The following is a 15,264-nucleotide window of genomic DNA, read 5'->3' on the forward strand; positions in this document are numbered from 1 at the left end:
CTCTTCGCTATCGCGTTCTTTCATTCCCTGCTGCACTCAAGTGCACTGCTGCATTCACTGCTGCACCCAAAAAGTCATGGCATTTGGTCATGTTTGTGTTAACACCAAGCAATGAATGTGCTCGATTAAGAAAAAGACGCAGCAGGAAATTGCTCGCTGAGTAGACGGATAAACATAAACTTCGACGCAACCTGAAAAATTGTGGTGTTGAAATATCCAAGAATATGGATGAAAAGAAAAGAAAAAGAGATCGCATCGTCGTGACCGCACATCAAAAGTCACGGTAGGCGTAGAAGTCCCTAGTCATATCAAGTTATCTTTAGAACAGCTCTGATAGCATGCCCGCAACAACGGTTCGTAAATGCTCACATGCAGTGACATGCAGCTCATGGCACTGTGCGAAAACGCGCTCCCAGCGTAAGCGAAAACTTAGGCGCCTAAATGGACGCAGACGCTCAGTTGGTCGCGGCGGACCCGTGAGCTCACTGCATTGAGGCTTCATAATGTTATGCTCCCCTTGCTTATACAGGCAAGCAGCTGTAAAATCTTATTTCGCATAGTTCGGTCTCAGCGAGAGCGTACCTTTCACGCAAGAAGCTGGTTCGGGGGATTCCATGGCGACGATGCTTCTTCTGTACGCATTCTACAAAGAGACAGCGACCGCAAACCATTCCGTGCTTTGTCTTTGCCCTATACCAATCTTTTGACAGTAAAATACTTTGCTCGTTTAGAAAATACTTCAGAGGGGCTCCAGAATTGCTCCCATGTGGGGTTTTCGCTGCCAGCCAAATCTAAAAGGAGCGCCTGGCGTTCTTAGTTATACCATGCAAGAGAGGCGCCTCCGATAGATGGCAGATGTGTAAGCCCTTGCACTCAATAGGAGACTGCGCAGTTGAGTTCGTTTCTGTCGGACTTCGTGAAATGCTCATTGTAGCAGTTTCGCTGAATGAAGCAGTCAGGAATCGGGAATAAATAACATGTTCTTGCAGAAATAAAAGGCGTACGAAACCTCTAAAATGATAAAGTTCCGACACATGACATAGAATATGTGTGATATATACTTAGGTAAATGCACTGTAACTAAATCCGAAATGTCCAATTCGTTTCTTTATTTGATTACCAAAGTTTGTGTCAGAACGCAATGAAATGTTTATTGTTACGCAGAGCAACACATACAAGGCATGCCAAAATTCAAACTCGATTAGATTTCGGATAATAACACAGTTAATATTTGACGTTTTGGCTTTTCTTTTTTCTTTTTAAAGACGAAAGCTTTTCCTGTGACCTACGACCACATTTCCTTGTGGGCTATGTGTTTTTCTAACCTCTTTCTTAAGCCGATCCACGATATCGGGCCGTATCAATTAGACTTTTACTTCGTGAATTAGATGAAATTAATTACTTGTAGTAAATTGCGTTTTTTCTTGGTTATTTTGTAATTTAACAATTGTTTTGTTTACTAGGTAACGCTCAAGGTAATTCAGTTGCTTTTCTTCAACCATCAATTACATGTACCAAGTTAAATTTTCTGACACAACAAACTTAATAGCCGACGCAGCTTTGAGTGCTTAAATTTAGCAGGAATTAGTTCACGAAATTTTGCAAATATAGGAGGGTAAAGAAAAGTTCGTTGGTGAAAACACGTGCATAAGTTACCCCATTTCCAGAACGAGCATCCTGCAGCTTTCCATTCCTTTTATCTCTCTGTCTCTCAGATACGATTAGATGACCCGAGTATGGTAGCGTTGCAAATTTGCTAAGCCCTCTTGGAACCCCGACACCAGCTTTCCGCACACAATAAATATCTCAATGTCTTTCTCGGAAGCGTTTCCAAGCGGCCTTTACTGATGGTAAGAGCTGTTACTCCTTATTTATTTACCGCTTAGTGCATTTTGTGACAACATGATGTTGAGAGATGTCTTTGCCTTTGAACGTGTGTCTTTATATACGTCTTATGTACACCAGACGCAGATACGCCTATTTTTCCGATTGTAACGTACAGGGAATTTTATAGGGTTTATTATTATGCAGGTTCATGATAAACTAGGTCACACATTAGGCCCCCTCTTCGGGGAACGTGAACATATGCACCCGTCCGTTACAAGTAGAAGTATCAATGGCTGCTGAGTAACGGGCACTGGAAGCGTAATCTCCTGCATGCCCTGCTTATACTGTTATTTAGGCCATAACATAATGTGGCCAATAAACATTGAGGCAACACTGTATGTGGTTTCAGGCAATTTATGAATTTATTTTTAAAAAAGAAACGGCTCAACTCTAAGCCACGCGCTTTCTAAGATTTGACCGACCTGCATGCGAAGAGAAACGTCTCTAGCGAATTTCACTGACATCTGTTGAACTCGAGAAAGGTAAACGATTTAGTCCAGTATGATGAATGAAGTTAACTATTCAGCAGTGGTGGTATCTATAGGACATAGGAGCTATTCTATACTTAAATTAGTTTTTTTTTTCTTTTTCGTCGTTAACGCATTGCATCAGCTATTCGAAATTCTCTCAATATTCAGAAGGCACACAGTTCGCTTTTTCTAAAGAAAAACAGCCTGTATGGTAGGATATTCTTTTCTAACAAATGTACTTAAGGAAACGCTCCTGCCTTCCATGGTTAATTATGAATAACTGCCTGTTAAATACTGAAGTATTTATTATCTATACATATCAGATACCTTCATCAAACAATAAGAGTCCTTGTCTTGACAGTGAAATTGAAGCGGTAACTAGCCCTACTTACGCGGTGGCCCACACGAAACATTCCATTCAATTAACCTGAGTTGCACCTAAAAGTGCTCTAAGAAGGCTGCATCGAGTAATGCAAGACAAAGTAGAGCGGATCACCTTTTTTCTTAGTCACAGATTACGAGGACGAATAGAGAGAAAGTAGTGCTAGTCTCGCAATTTCTACTAAGAACACCAGCACTGACACTGACTTTTCGAATTTTTGCAATAGAGGGTTGAGCCCACAAACGAATAGATAAGAAGCAATTGCTCCAGATATGCTATTTCTCTAGATAATTTCAAATTACTGGTTGAACGTTTCCGCAAGAAAATATGTTATAATCTCCACTGCTTTGTCTCAGGAAAAATTCGTTCTTTCCGCTTGACACATGTGGAATATTGGCGGACGTAGTTCTGATATAATGGCGCCAAATAACACCAATTTTATATCCCCACTTTATTTAATTGCAGTAGGAACAGTATATGGAATACTTTGCAGATTTCAACTATCGTGTTCTTTGGCGAGCGCGAAAGAATAGACCTGATTACTTTCTGTTAGGGAATTATTTGCTGAAAATGATATGTTTGCGCAAGTTTTCCGTTCGTCCACTAAGTGAAGAAAAAAATACTGCGCTGTGCATTCTAACGCCTTTTCTTCATAAGAAAAACACCAAAAAGGAGGCAGGGTTCGGTTTTAAGAGACAGCCGTAGCACAGGTAGTTGACATCCCGTTCATTAGTGGATAACTTTGCGACACCATTCTATAATTTAATCGTTTGCTTCTGAATGTATGTCAATCAAGTGCTATAAGCTGCCGTATCTAACCTGCCGTACTCCTAAGTAAATCCGTATACATGTTTTCGCGTTAAACAATTAAACAAAAGTCACAGTGTTTAGAACAAGTTCTATGGCAATGCCAGCCGGGACACTGCCAATGGAGCCACCGCCTATCATAAACTGCACTCTTACTTTGTAAGGAAACCACCGTTGCGGCTCAGGGATCTTTGTAAACCTTTCTCTTCATTGCCCAAAGGATAATGTCCATATGCAGAAGCCGACCGACTATTACTGAGTAAAATATGGGCCGCGCACGTTTTCATTTTAACATTTTGTAATTTGCTATTGGAGAATGCTAGCATTAATTTTTTTCACTGCAATATATCTTCTTATCTACTATGCAGCTTGATAGGGCAAAAAAAGCCGCGTTCAGACTACGGGCGCAACGTACGGATTGTACACACGGATTGTAAGCGTAAACACACAAAGCGCAAGTACTTTGTTTACACTAAGGTCGTCTTGAGCTGAAAGTAGGCAAAATTTGTAACCATGACTGGGCGTTAATGTTGGAGTAACCGCTAATTTGACGACAAGCACAGATACGATTATTACGAAGCCGCCAATGCGCGAAGCAGTTTCGGTTAACACCTTCCGGTCACGGGGCTTTCGGCCTCCCCAGATTCCTCTATTAGAAAACCGGCGAGCTGGCGATGCCATCGGACGCTGCTGCGTGGTGGCCTGCGATTTTGCGCATGCGCATGTGTGTCTGTTGCAACGGGTGCTTTGTGAAGTGATGTGCAGTGTGGAAGAGTCTTCGCTCTGCAGCGATGAGCTGCTGATCGAAGAAGTGCGACAAAGGCCGTTACTTTACCATCAGCACCTCAAAACGTATCGTTACAACAGGCTCCAGAACGACACCTGGCTTGATGTAGCGAATAAATTGAAACAATGTGGTAAGTGTTATTTGTTTTCTTTTTTTGGACGTATGCGTCGATACGTGCATCAGTCAAAGGCTGCGTTCGTCTAGCGAAGTGCAATTTCCGCTCCGATCAACCTTTGAAAATGTTTTCGGCGGTGCACGGCTGGTTCTCGCAGCCCCGCCAATACGTCGGCGTACACTCAAGTACAGTGCCTTTAATGGCGCCTCCGTTGTCTTTCCGCTGTCAAACTCGGAGCCGGGAAAACCTAAAAAAGGTTCAGGGCTAACGTCTGCAGTGATGAGCAGTTATTACTCGAAATAAAACCGCAGCGTTTGGCGTGCCTGCAAGCAACTTGACAGAATGTTGCACGGCTAATTGCATCATATAACGTTTCCTTTTCAATGCTAAAGCAGAAAATGCGCATTAAGGGCCACCTATTAGCTTATGTATGATATGATGTCATTAGTAGTTGGTTTACCCGCAGTCATACAGAAGTCCAGGCAACTTCTTTTACGACGGTTCAGCTTGGTGGCCTCGCTTCCAATACAGCTGGTGGTGCAGTGTTTGGTGCAATATGTATTGTGTTTTATATGATATTTTGGCGGCTCAAAGCTGTTTATACTGTTGGAAAAATTCACGTTTGGTAGTTGAATTTACTTCTAGTTGGGCAGTTTTCTGTCGGCGATTTTACTTCCGTGGTATACTGGCATAATTTTTCGATTATGGGTTTACTGTTTCAGTGAGAACTGTAGATGTACAGTTGCTACGTATGTGTTCCTGTGTTAAGAGGAAGCATTAGCTCGGATCATCAGCAGCAGCATCATCATCATCATCATCATCATGATCCTGGTTACGCCCACTGCAGGACAAAGGCCTCTCCCATACTTCTCCACTACCCCGGTCAACTACTAGTTGTGGCCATATTGTCCCTGCAAACTTCTTAATCTGATCCGCCCTCCTAACCTTCTGCCACCCCCTGATACGCTTCCCTTCCCTTGGAATCATGTCCTTAACCTCTAATGACCATCGGTTATCTTTCCAGCTCATTACATGTCCTGCCCATGCCCCCCATTTGTTTTTCTTGATTTCAACTAAGATGTCATTAACTCGCGTTTGTTGCCTCACCCAATCTGCTCTTTTATTATCTCTTGACGTTACGCCAATCATTCTTTCCATAGTTTGCTACTTTCCGTTCGCTTTCCATTGCTACTTTCCATAGTGCTACTTTCCATAGTGCTACTTTCCATTCAAGTAGAAACTTTGTCATAAAACTCCAGTTTTCTGCCCTGTACATGAGCTCGGGTGCTCCTATCTGAACACATGTAAAAGGATAATTTGTTTTTCTCATCCATCAATGCACCAAATTTGGCTAGGTTTGTTGCATTTAAAAAAAAAACTTAAAATCTAGTGACGGTTGGTTTCGAATTTTCGATTTTGGTCGATAACTTTTTATTAAAAATTCTCAAAAATCAAAAATTTTCAGAAAAAGAAAGTATCAGGTTTACAACTCCGTAACTGAGCAATGAAAAAAAGATATCACAATTATGTGAATTGCGTCTTATAGTGCTTCTAAAGCGGACAAAATTGGTATGTTATACATGAATCTCAAGAAATGTCATAAAATGTAAATACAACCTTTACAGAACCCTTGTACACAACGTATCGAATTCACGTAAGACATCTATTGACAGAGAATTTGTCCGCTTTGAATGCTATAATAGATGCCGTTTGCAGAACCGCGATATCTGTTCTTGGTGCAGAGCTATTAATTTGCAAGCGTCCTGCTATTTTCCCCTACTTACGAATTTTTGAAAACTGCTTTAACAATATTCAGGCCTTAATAGAAAACCCGTGACCAGCAGTCACTAGAATTTACCTTTATCTTTGAAATGCAACAAATTTCATTAAAATCGGTGCAGGGGTTATCTCACAGAAGCGTTTCTGCGTTTTACATGTATTTGAATAGGCCGCGTCAGAGTTGGGGCCGAGCTGAAGCTTCCTCTTAAGTAGTTGCTTGAAGTAGACTCAGCGGCGATGTATATCGTAAAGCTAATGCTGGGAACTAAAATGAAAGGAGCGTAAAAGGCACAAGTGGAGTTTATGTAGACGAACGTGTTCAACCTGATTTGTTATGTGTAAACGTTTTCTTTACTATGTACAATGCAGTGACTGAACTGCAGCATATTTGGAGTTGCCTTCGGTAGAAGATTCTTCGGCTGGGAAATGTCTGACGCAAATCTGGCGCCGGCGAAGCGGGCGTTGAGCAGTCGTGGGTTCTTCTGCTGCACCTTATGTTCCTGCCCGATGCAATAGGACGCCAAAGGTAAAAGCTTATTGCTAGCTTGTTTGCTACTCATTGCATCTACAATGTCTGTCGCGCCACAACGGGTATGAGGCCAATGATTGCGCAAACGCACAGACCCAATAAGCAGAAAGAACGTCAACGCATACCGAAAAGATAAATAAAAAACGTTTCACCAAAGTGACCAATAAGGTTTTGCATTTCCACGCACAAGCCGTCTTATGAGTCTATGCCAATTTTTCTCACTATTTTCCCTGTCGACCTAACATTACAAAGCACACGTTTGATATTGCGGTAAATTTCTACTGTGACCGAGGACAACCAACATTCAAGAAAATTGGAAAACATTTTGTAGCCAACAGCGTGTACAGTGAGCCGTCATTGTATTTTCCGTAAAAACTGGAAGTTCCTAAACAGTCCCATGTGGCACAACTGTAATCAGCTCTTTTCTTAGTAAAGTTCATGTCTTTTGCCAAGTAAAGCCACATAGAATGTGGCTTAATATAAGAATAAAATGTGTTTTCTTTTTCTTCACAGCACCGTCTGCACGCTCATGGGAAAAGTTGGGAGAGGATTCGAGGTGTCCCATGCTCAGTCACCTCAGTCTGTCACTGACGCAGCGTCATAAATACAAAATTTGTGTCGCACATTTTACGTAAACAATACCCAGCCGACGTCACTGTCTTGCAACTTACTGCAAGCACTCCCCTGTCACAAAGTTTTTCCAAGTGCAGCTACTTCCTCTGCACGAAGTACTGAGGCAGATACACTGCCTGTTGCAGAAACACCGAAGTCGGCAACAAATTTGCAAAAAAGTTCTTGCATGTCGCAGGTTCACCACATCGCTCAACTTGTCTGGAGAAGTTTCTTCGAAATTAAAAGAAAATTGTAAGCAAGCTCACAAAAAGGAAAAAGAATGACCTTGACGACTTGACGATATCTGCACTTAGAACAAATCAGCAGCGGCTGAACGAATTAACGGCCGCTGCGGTGTCTCTAGTAGTCAATAAACACTTCCTAATGAGATTAAAGGGTCTTCGCGGTAAACACTATGGTCAGAAGGAGGAGGAGGTTAAGCTGCAGATTCATAGCCTCTTAGTTGAGGCAGCATTCCATGCGAAAGATGCAGTGTCCTGAAAAAAAACTATGTCAATGACACTTCATTGCAGCTGGTTGGAGCTCTTTTGGTGTTTTGTGCTTCGTGCAGATATCAGGACTCAAGGCGCTTTGTGTTGAGAGCAAGTTATAAAGTTATAAATGAGTTTCGTTTTTTATAAAGTTGTAAAGGAGCAAGTTATCTAAGTTATAAAGGAGTTTTGCGTTAAGTGCTGGTGATCTGACAATGCAGTGCTTTCTTTCAAGTGCTGGCGATTTCAGAACACAAGGCGCTTTGTGTGAGAGCAGCGGATCTCAGTCATAGGGGTGTTGCGTGTTAACTGCTGGTGATCTGAGAATGCAAACTGTTTTCTTTTAAGGGAAGGTGACTTCATAACTCAAGCCGCTTTCAGCAGATAAGATGCATTCCTATTTTATATTTGCTTGGGTTGCCATGTAACTGAACTTACGAATGAAGTTCAATGTAGGTTTCATTCCCTGTTGTTTTGTAAGCGTGTCGGAATGCTTCAGTCCCTGTCATTGTTTATTATATATAGGTTGTAAAATGTACTATGCCAACACTCAAACAACGTGCAGCGCGCGGTCATCCCAGTGAAATAAAGAATTATAAAAAAAACAATTGTGTATGCCGAATGTTTAAAACCGCTGACATCAAACTGGTTAAGCAATCCAGCCACTCTAAACAAGCGGTGAGCAAGATGACACTTTTTAATGAAGGCTTCCCTCGAAGGATTGGCGCAGCCGGAGGGGTGCGAACACCTCGAATTTTTCGTTTTTATGTACGTATATACACGCACATATACAAACACACGCACGAACGTACATATAGAGTAGTATCGCCATCGATTGCTCGAAATAAAATCCTGGCTGCGCACGTGGCTCGAACAGCTCGAAAATTCGCGTGCAAACGCGCATTACCTTGCAACAAAAAGCGGTGCATTGTTTTTCAGCATGCATATAAAGTTTCCTCGAGCAGGCCGGAAGGCTAGAAATTTTGTAAAGGGTGTTTAAGGAAAACTTCGCACACGTGTGGTGAACAATTAGCTGAGCACTTTTTGGATGCCAAAATCAGATGAATAATCATGGCCGAGAAAACTATCGTTCCTCCAGCTATTTCAGTGACCGTTAACCATAACCATCATTCATCACTAACCGTCATTCACACCTGCTGCACGTTTTAGATATGTGCGGTGCAGACACGTACATTTAAACGCATTTCAAATGTTCACAAACGCCCACTTTATACAAAGCTTATTTTTACGATTTATACCGCAAACTTAACAGCTGCTTCGTAGCAGCAAATCTGCATGTTGAAAAAAATCCGAGGTGCCCGAGCTTCAAGATCAAATTTATTTCGTACAAGGGAGTGGATGAGCAATGGGTGGTGGAAGCAGGGGATGAGTGCTGGTTCTCGGAGCCTTGCGGGCAGAATTGAAAGCCAGTAGAAAGGCAACAAGTTATTAAGAATAACAGGTTATTTTTATTGTGCTAATCACATAAGATGGCAAACTTGCAAAGTAATTATTCACTCATTGCTGCTTGTAATATGACAACGCATTTTTGTCTATCTCTTCATACTGCTCACGTTAATTTACTATGACAGATCGCTTACTAACGAACAAAAATAATTTCCCATTCCTCACATTGATTAAGGCTGATCGACCAAGCAACATGCTGCGGGCAGTAACTGCTCAAGCTATCACAGCTGTCTCATCAACGGGAGCGCACGATGTTTTCGCATACTACAAAAGATGAACGCGAGTACATTAATTGACCTCACATGAAAAGTGAGAACGCCGAGAAAAAAAAGCACAGCAGAGAAATGCCGGGATGCAGCGGGAAAATTGTATCTGCTAGTACTTACTCTGTTTTGAACACACTGTTATAGAGCCGCATAGACAGAACAATCGTACAAGCTACACAGCGAATTCGGCGAGTTGGGAAGTTAACATGCCTGCGTATATGCGCAGCGCAACACAGACGTGTCACCCATTTTTTTGTCCCGCATCTCTGTTGCGCTGCACACATAAACAAAAAATTGCACAAGTGAACAACGTCTCATGTCAGGCGTACACATTTCAGCGTGTACAGGAATGTTACTCGATCTAAATGCTGCTTTAGTGTAAAGAAGGCGAACTCACCTCGCATATCCTGGTCCCTTCCGGAGCTGGCCGGTCTCGTCCGTCCGCACGGCACCGCGGGAAAAGCTTTCCCACCTTTCCTGCGATTTGTGCAGTTTGGTGCGCTGCACCCCATCATATTGGAATACAAGTGTCAAATTATGTGTTTCGTACCACTTCTCCAAAGTTATTAACTTAATATCGTCGAATACAGCAGCTGCAGCCCGGAGCCGATCAATGCAACGCATGATCGACGGTCCGCTGGTTGCAATTTCGATGGCACTGACAGAAACGAGTCGAGTCGGCGTCGCGTCCGTGAAGTTGCCTTCGCAGCGGCAAAGATGAAAATTTGACGTCATTTTTGCACCACGTGATAGCGCTCGGCGAATAGCGCTGCGAGTGGTGCCGGCAAAGTTATGCACAACTCTGCTTCCTGCGAGAGCATACAGAGGGACAATAGAGCTGAGTACGCGAGAGCGCCACTGCTCTTAGCCAGGCGCGCCCCGAGTCACCTGATGCGTTGTGGTCTCCCTAGCGCTGCTTTCTACCTGACATCGTGTTTCCCACGTATGCCTGTTTCAATAAATGTATTAACATAATAATTACTCTAAAAATTATACTTTTTTCTCCTCCAGCCATTTGACATCGTTGCTTGTTCATCGTATGAATGCTTGGGCACACTTGACTGCAAGAGCGACGCATACTTGGAAACACTGCTTCTGAAAACAAGCCAAGAAACGCCTTCCAACCTCCACCGTCACCACCACTGATCGCCACGTGTTCATGTCGCCTATCTGTGAGCACATGCTGCCTCACTAGCCCTCCTTTTTTTTATTACTGCCACTCCTCTCGGCAGTGCTTCTACCTCTCTGAGAGTAAGTGAAATAAAATTAAAGGTATGTCGCTCCCGGGTAAAGTGAGTGACAAAAGCAGGCGGCACTTTGACTTTCCTTTCTCATCCCGATAAGCGCTCCCCAGCCTTGTTCGTTCTGAGTCGAGACGACAGTGTCAGCTTTCGAGCACGGTCGTGCCAGCCGCAGACGGGCGACACCGCAACCGCGTCGGAACGATCCGTGCGTTTGTTTTGTGAGCCATGTGAGCCATTTAGTCTGAATGCACGCGGTGCTCACGGATTATGCGACGAGGGCCGGCGGTTTGCTTTTTAACGTTTTCTTTAGAAGCGAGATATGAGAACGAATACAACTCCCTGGTTCGCATAAGCTCTTTTGTGCCTGTGGCTTTATCACACTTCCATTTTCAAGTCCCCAACAGTTGAGTAGCGACTGCTTGTGGCTGCCATTCTCGTTTTATCTCGTTCCATTTATTTTTCTTCTCACTTAGGGACACCTCATCGGTACGCTTATTTTCTAGCACGTTTCTGTGTCTCGCCATGAGGTGAATCGGTACTCGCCGCTCTTCCTCCGTAATGTTGAGTATTGTTTCCTGAAACATACCCAGAACAAATCATCGAATAACTAAGCGAACAGTTACGTGAACAAGCACGCGCAATGCTTACAACACACAAAATTATGAGATGCTAAATTCCAAGAATCACGCAAGAGAAAAAGTAGACAAACCACGTTGCATCAGCCAAAAAAGAAAAAGGAAAAAAAAACAGCGACGTGCTGTAATATCAGAGATGCAGGAGAGCTACCACTCGAAATTTTCAGACTGCATTGCTTACGGGGCAGAAGAATGCGCATCCTCTTTTTATATAGATTGTTTTAAGGAACTACACGTAACTTGTTTAATAGTGAGCGAGTTAAAGCTATGAAAAGTTTCTAGCATCGCTCCCTTGCTCATTTCTTGCGATGATAAGGCCGCTTTTCGTAAAGCTGGCTTTTCATGCAAAAAGGCACGTTTCTGTATCACGCCTTGGCTTTTTCTGAACCTTATACTTTCCTTACCGTTATAAAATGGCGCCTTTTAGCGTTAACATATGGTCGATTTGTCAATACGGGCTTAAGCAAATTAAATGAGGTGCACAACATACACTTGCTTACGGAAATTTTCCTTTCACACACGAAGTGTCGGAAAAAAGTATTGTCCTGCGGGCCCTAACGGTTTTTCTTCATACGAAACAAACAAAGAATAAGGCTGGGAAAAGTGCCAGGATACAGTAATAGCACGGATAGTTGGCGCCCTTCACCTTTGCGGCGCCCATCTGTACTGGAATGCTTTCCGTTTGTAAGTAGTGCATGTTTTCGTGAATTTATATACATGTCTTCATGTGAAGCAAAGAAGGCATCTACTGTGGACGACCCAGGTTCATATCTGTAAAGAAATGCTTCGCTTTTGTGCATTGCAGTGCATTGTTCCGTAAATTCCTATACATTTCTACACGTGAACAAGCACGGTTTGTACAGTGGCACTGGTTTCAGGACTGCGACCCGGGTTGATATGTGTAATGGAATGCTTTGCTTTTGTGCATTGAACTCCGTTGTTTCGTAAATTTGTATACATATGTTCACGTGAAACAAGCACGGTTTCTACAGTGGCACTGGCTTCAGGACTGCGACTCAGGTTCTTATCGGTATTGGAATGCTTTGTTTTTGTGCATTGCAGTGCGTTGTTTCTTAAATTCATAGACATGTCTACACGTGAAGCAAGCAGGGTTTCTAAAGGCACTGGTTTCAGGACTGCGAATGGAGCTAAGGTTCTAATGAAAACTGCACTCATGCTAGGTCAAAAGACTTCTGATGGGACGCTGGCATCCTTAGGTAACTTTCTCTTCATTCTTCAAAGGGCAATTTGCGTATGCTAAGGGCGTTGTAATAAAACAAACGTAAAATATCCGCAGCTCATGTCTTTATTCCGAAATATTCTTTTTTTGCCAATCAAAATTCCAGTCATTTTCTTTTTTGCGAAATGTATTTCCTCGTCCGCCACGTCGCTAAATAGAGCACGAATGTAATACGTTGTAATGACGTTACCGCTAAGCGCATTAGAAGAAAAGTCATCCTAAAAAACGTGACCACAGTGAAAACACCGCTATTGTTGGAATCACAGCGCTCACACCCGTTGTTGCACCTGGGTCGCAAGCCCCAAGGGTAGCGTTGGCCTGGCGGCCTGGGGCACAACTGGAAGCATCCGAAGGTCCCGGCAAAGTATGAGTCGACTGGTAACAGAACAACATGTTCTAGCATCGCAAAAGAGCGGGCGGTCAGGTCGACCAAAGTGGAGAGACGGGAGAGCACGTAGCTCAACTGAAGAAATCGGAGCCTCTCTCGGCGTCCGGGAGCAGCTGCTCTTATACTCTCGGAGTCGAGGGGAAGAAGGAACGCCTCGTCAGAGGCGCACGTGATGCGCGGCACGGACAGGCTGAGAGACACGTTGGGACGAGTGTAGTGACGCATCCGCCGGGCCGGCGCCGTTCAGACCTCCTCGCTTCACACTTGCGGAGCTCCTCTCCCCGGCTGCCGCGCTTTGACAAGCGTGGGCACCAACATGCACACACACACACACACACGCACACTTGAAGACACGTGGCATTGAAACATGCCTGGACGCGCTTAGCGGGGAGGCGTATCGGCGGCGCTGAACGGGCCAAAATATCCGCAGCTTTGAACGAAGCCCCGGCGTCCGTTGCATCCGCGCCGGCTATACCGCGCGTTGTAGGCGAAACGTAACAGACCGCCCCGCCGGGGGAAGGAGATCCCGATGGTCAGAGGACTGCATCCGCTGTCCGGAGGGATGTCGCTCGATGATGCTAATAACCGAAGTCGGGCGTCCTTCGGCGTTTCTTGAGCGCAGCGCACAGAGAAGGCCTCGTTCTCTCGTTCAGGTTCACACAGGACACTGCAAAGTGACTTCGGGAGAGTTGACATTTTTGTTCTCGTTCCCGGCAAGCGTTAGAACTACGCCGAAACTCAACCGCTCAGTCAGCAAGCATGAAACAACCCTCACCAAGTCCTGCCAGGCTCTTTCCCCTTTTAAACCACTGCCTAGTTCCTTACAGTAGTCTAGCAGCACTCAGAACGCGTCCACAAATTGGAAAATTGCACTAGAAAGCACGTCATCACTTTGAAACACTAAACAAAAGCAATATGTTAAAAATCCTGCCTCAGGAAGAAAAACATCAGTAACAATCAACTTTGAGGCTGATTCCTACGTTAGGGGCTTCGACTTAAGCCATCGGCGTTACCGTTGAGACTGCCCTTCTTGTAACGCACCTCAAAGGAATATTGTTGCGAAGCGAGGCTCCAGCGCAGGAGGCGGCCATTTGTGAAAGAGATGGTCTGCAGCCATTGGAGAGGGCAGTGATCCGTCTCGAAGCATGCGAAGCGGAGATCGCAGCGAGCGACCGTACACTAGCTCAACCGGCGAAAACCCCGTAGCCGCATGCGGCGCGGTCTTTAATGCAAACATCACTCCAGGCAGACACAGCTCCCAGTCAGTTGGTTGTTCAAACCACAATGCTCTCAACACGCGCTTCACGACGGAGTGGAGCTTCTCAACGAAATTCGACTGTGGGTGGTACACTGAGCTGTGCAACAGCTTTACCCCACACCTTTCAAGAAAGGCTGTCGTCAAAGCACTAGTAAACACTGTGCCCACTGTATCAATAACGAGCCGTCGAAAAGGCTCCGTAATGATAGGTACCAACTTCAACGGCGCCCTCGATTTGTCCCCTGGTTTGCCAACCCGCTGACAGGTGTCACATGTCCTCACAAAGTGGTCTGCGTCTCGAAAACACCCTGGCCAATAGTACTCTTGCAAAAGACGGTCCTTAGTTTTCTTAACTCCTAGGTGTCCGGACCACGAACCCCCATGCGACAAGCGCAACAGATCCTGACGGTAGCACTGAGGCACGATCAGCTGATGGAACTCCACTGCCCTGCGGTCTAGATACTTCCGGTACAGGACCACACCTCTTTCCACAAAGCGAGCATTTTTCTTGGCGATACCTTCCTTGACAATGCAGCGTATGTTTTCTAGGCTGCCATCCTTTTTTTGCTCGGCTATCAAAGCCGACCGGCTGACATTTAGCAACCTATTAAGTCCGTCTGACGTAGGCGCGATGAGGAAATCTGCAGATAGCTCTTCTAACTTTCCCGTGTCGGGCATTTCCTCTCCAGTATCTGGTGCCTTCAACGCTGCAGGCTCAATTTTATTCAGTTCGGGCGTGCTCTGAATTTCAGCTTGCTGCGCCTCTGACCCTTTCTCATTGTTCGACAACGTCGGCCCCGCAACTACCCCCTTTGCAGCGAGCTCCCGAACCTTCGATCTGGTTAAGGCCTGAACGCTAGCCTCACCAAACAAAAGCCCCTTCTCGCGCAGGAGGTGATCGGACCTG

This window comes from Dermacentor variabilis, chromosome 4, assembly GCF_050947875.1.
Source record: "Dermacentor variabilis isolate Ectoservices chromosome 4, ASM5094787v1, whole genome shotgun sequence".
In the NCBI taxonomy this organism is placed as follows: Eukaryota; Metazoa; Arthropoda; class Arachnida; order Ixodida; family Ixodidae; genus Dermacentor; species Dermacentor variabilis.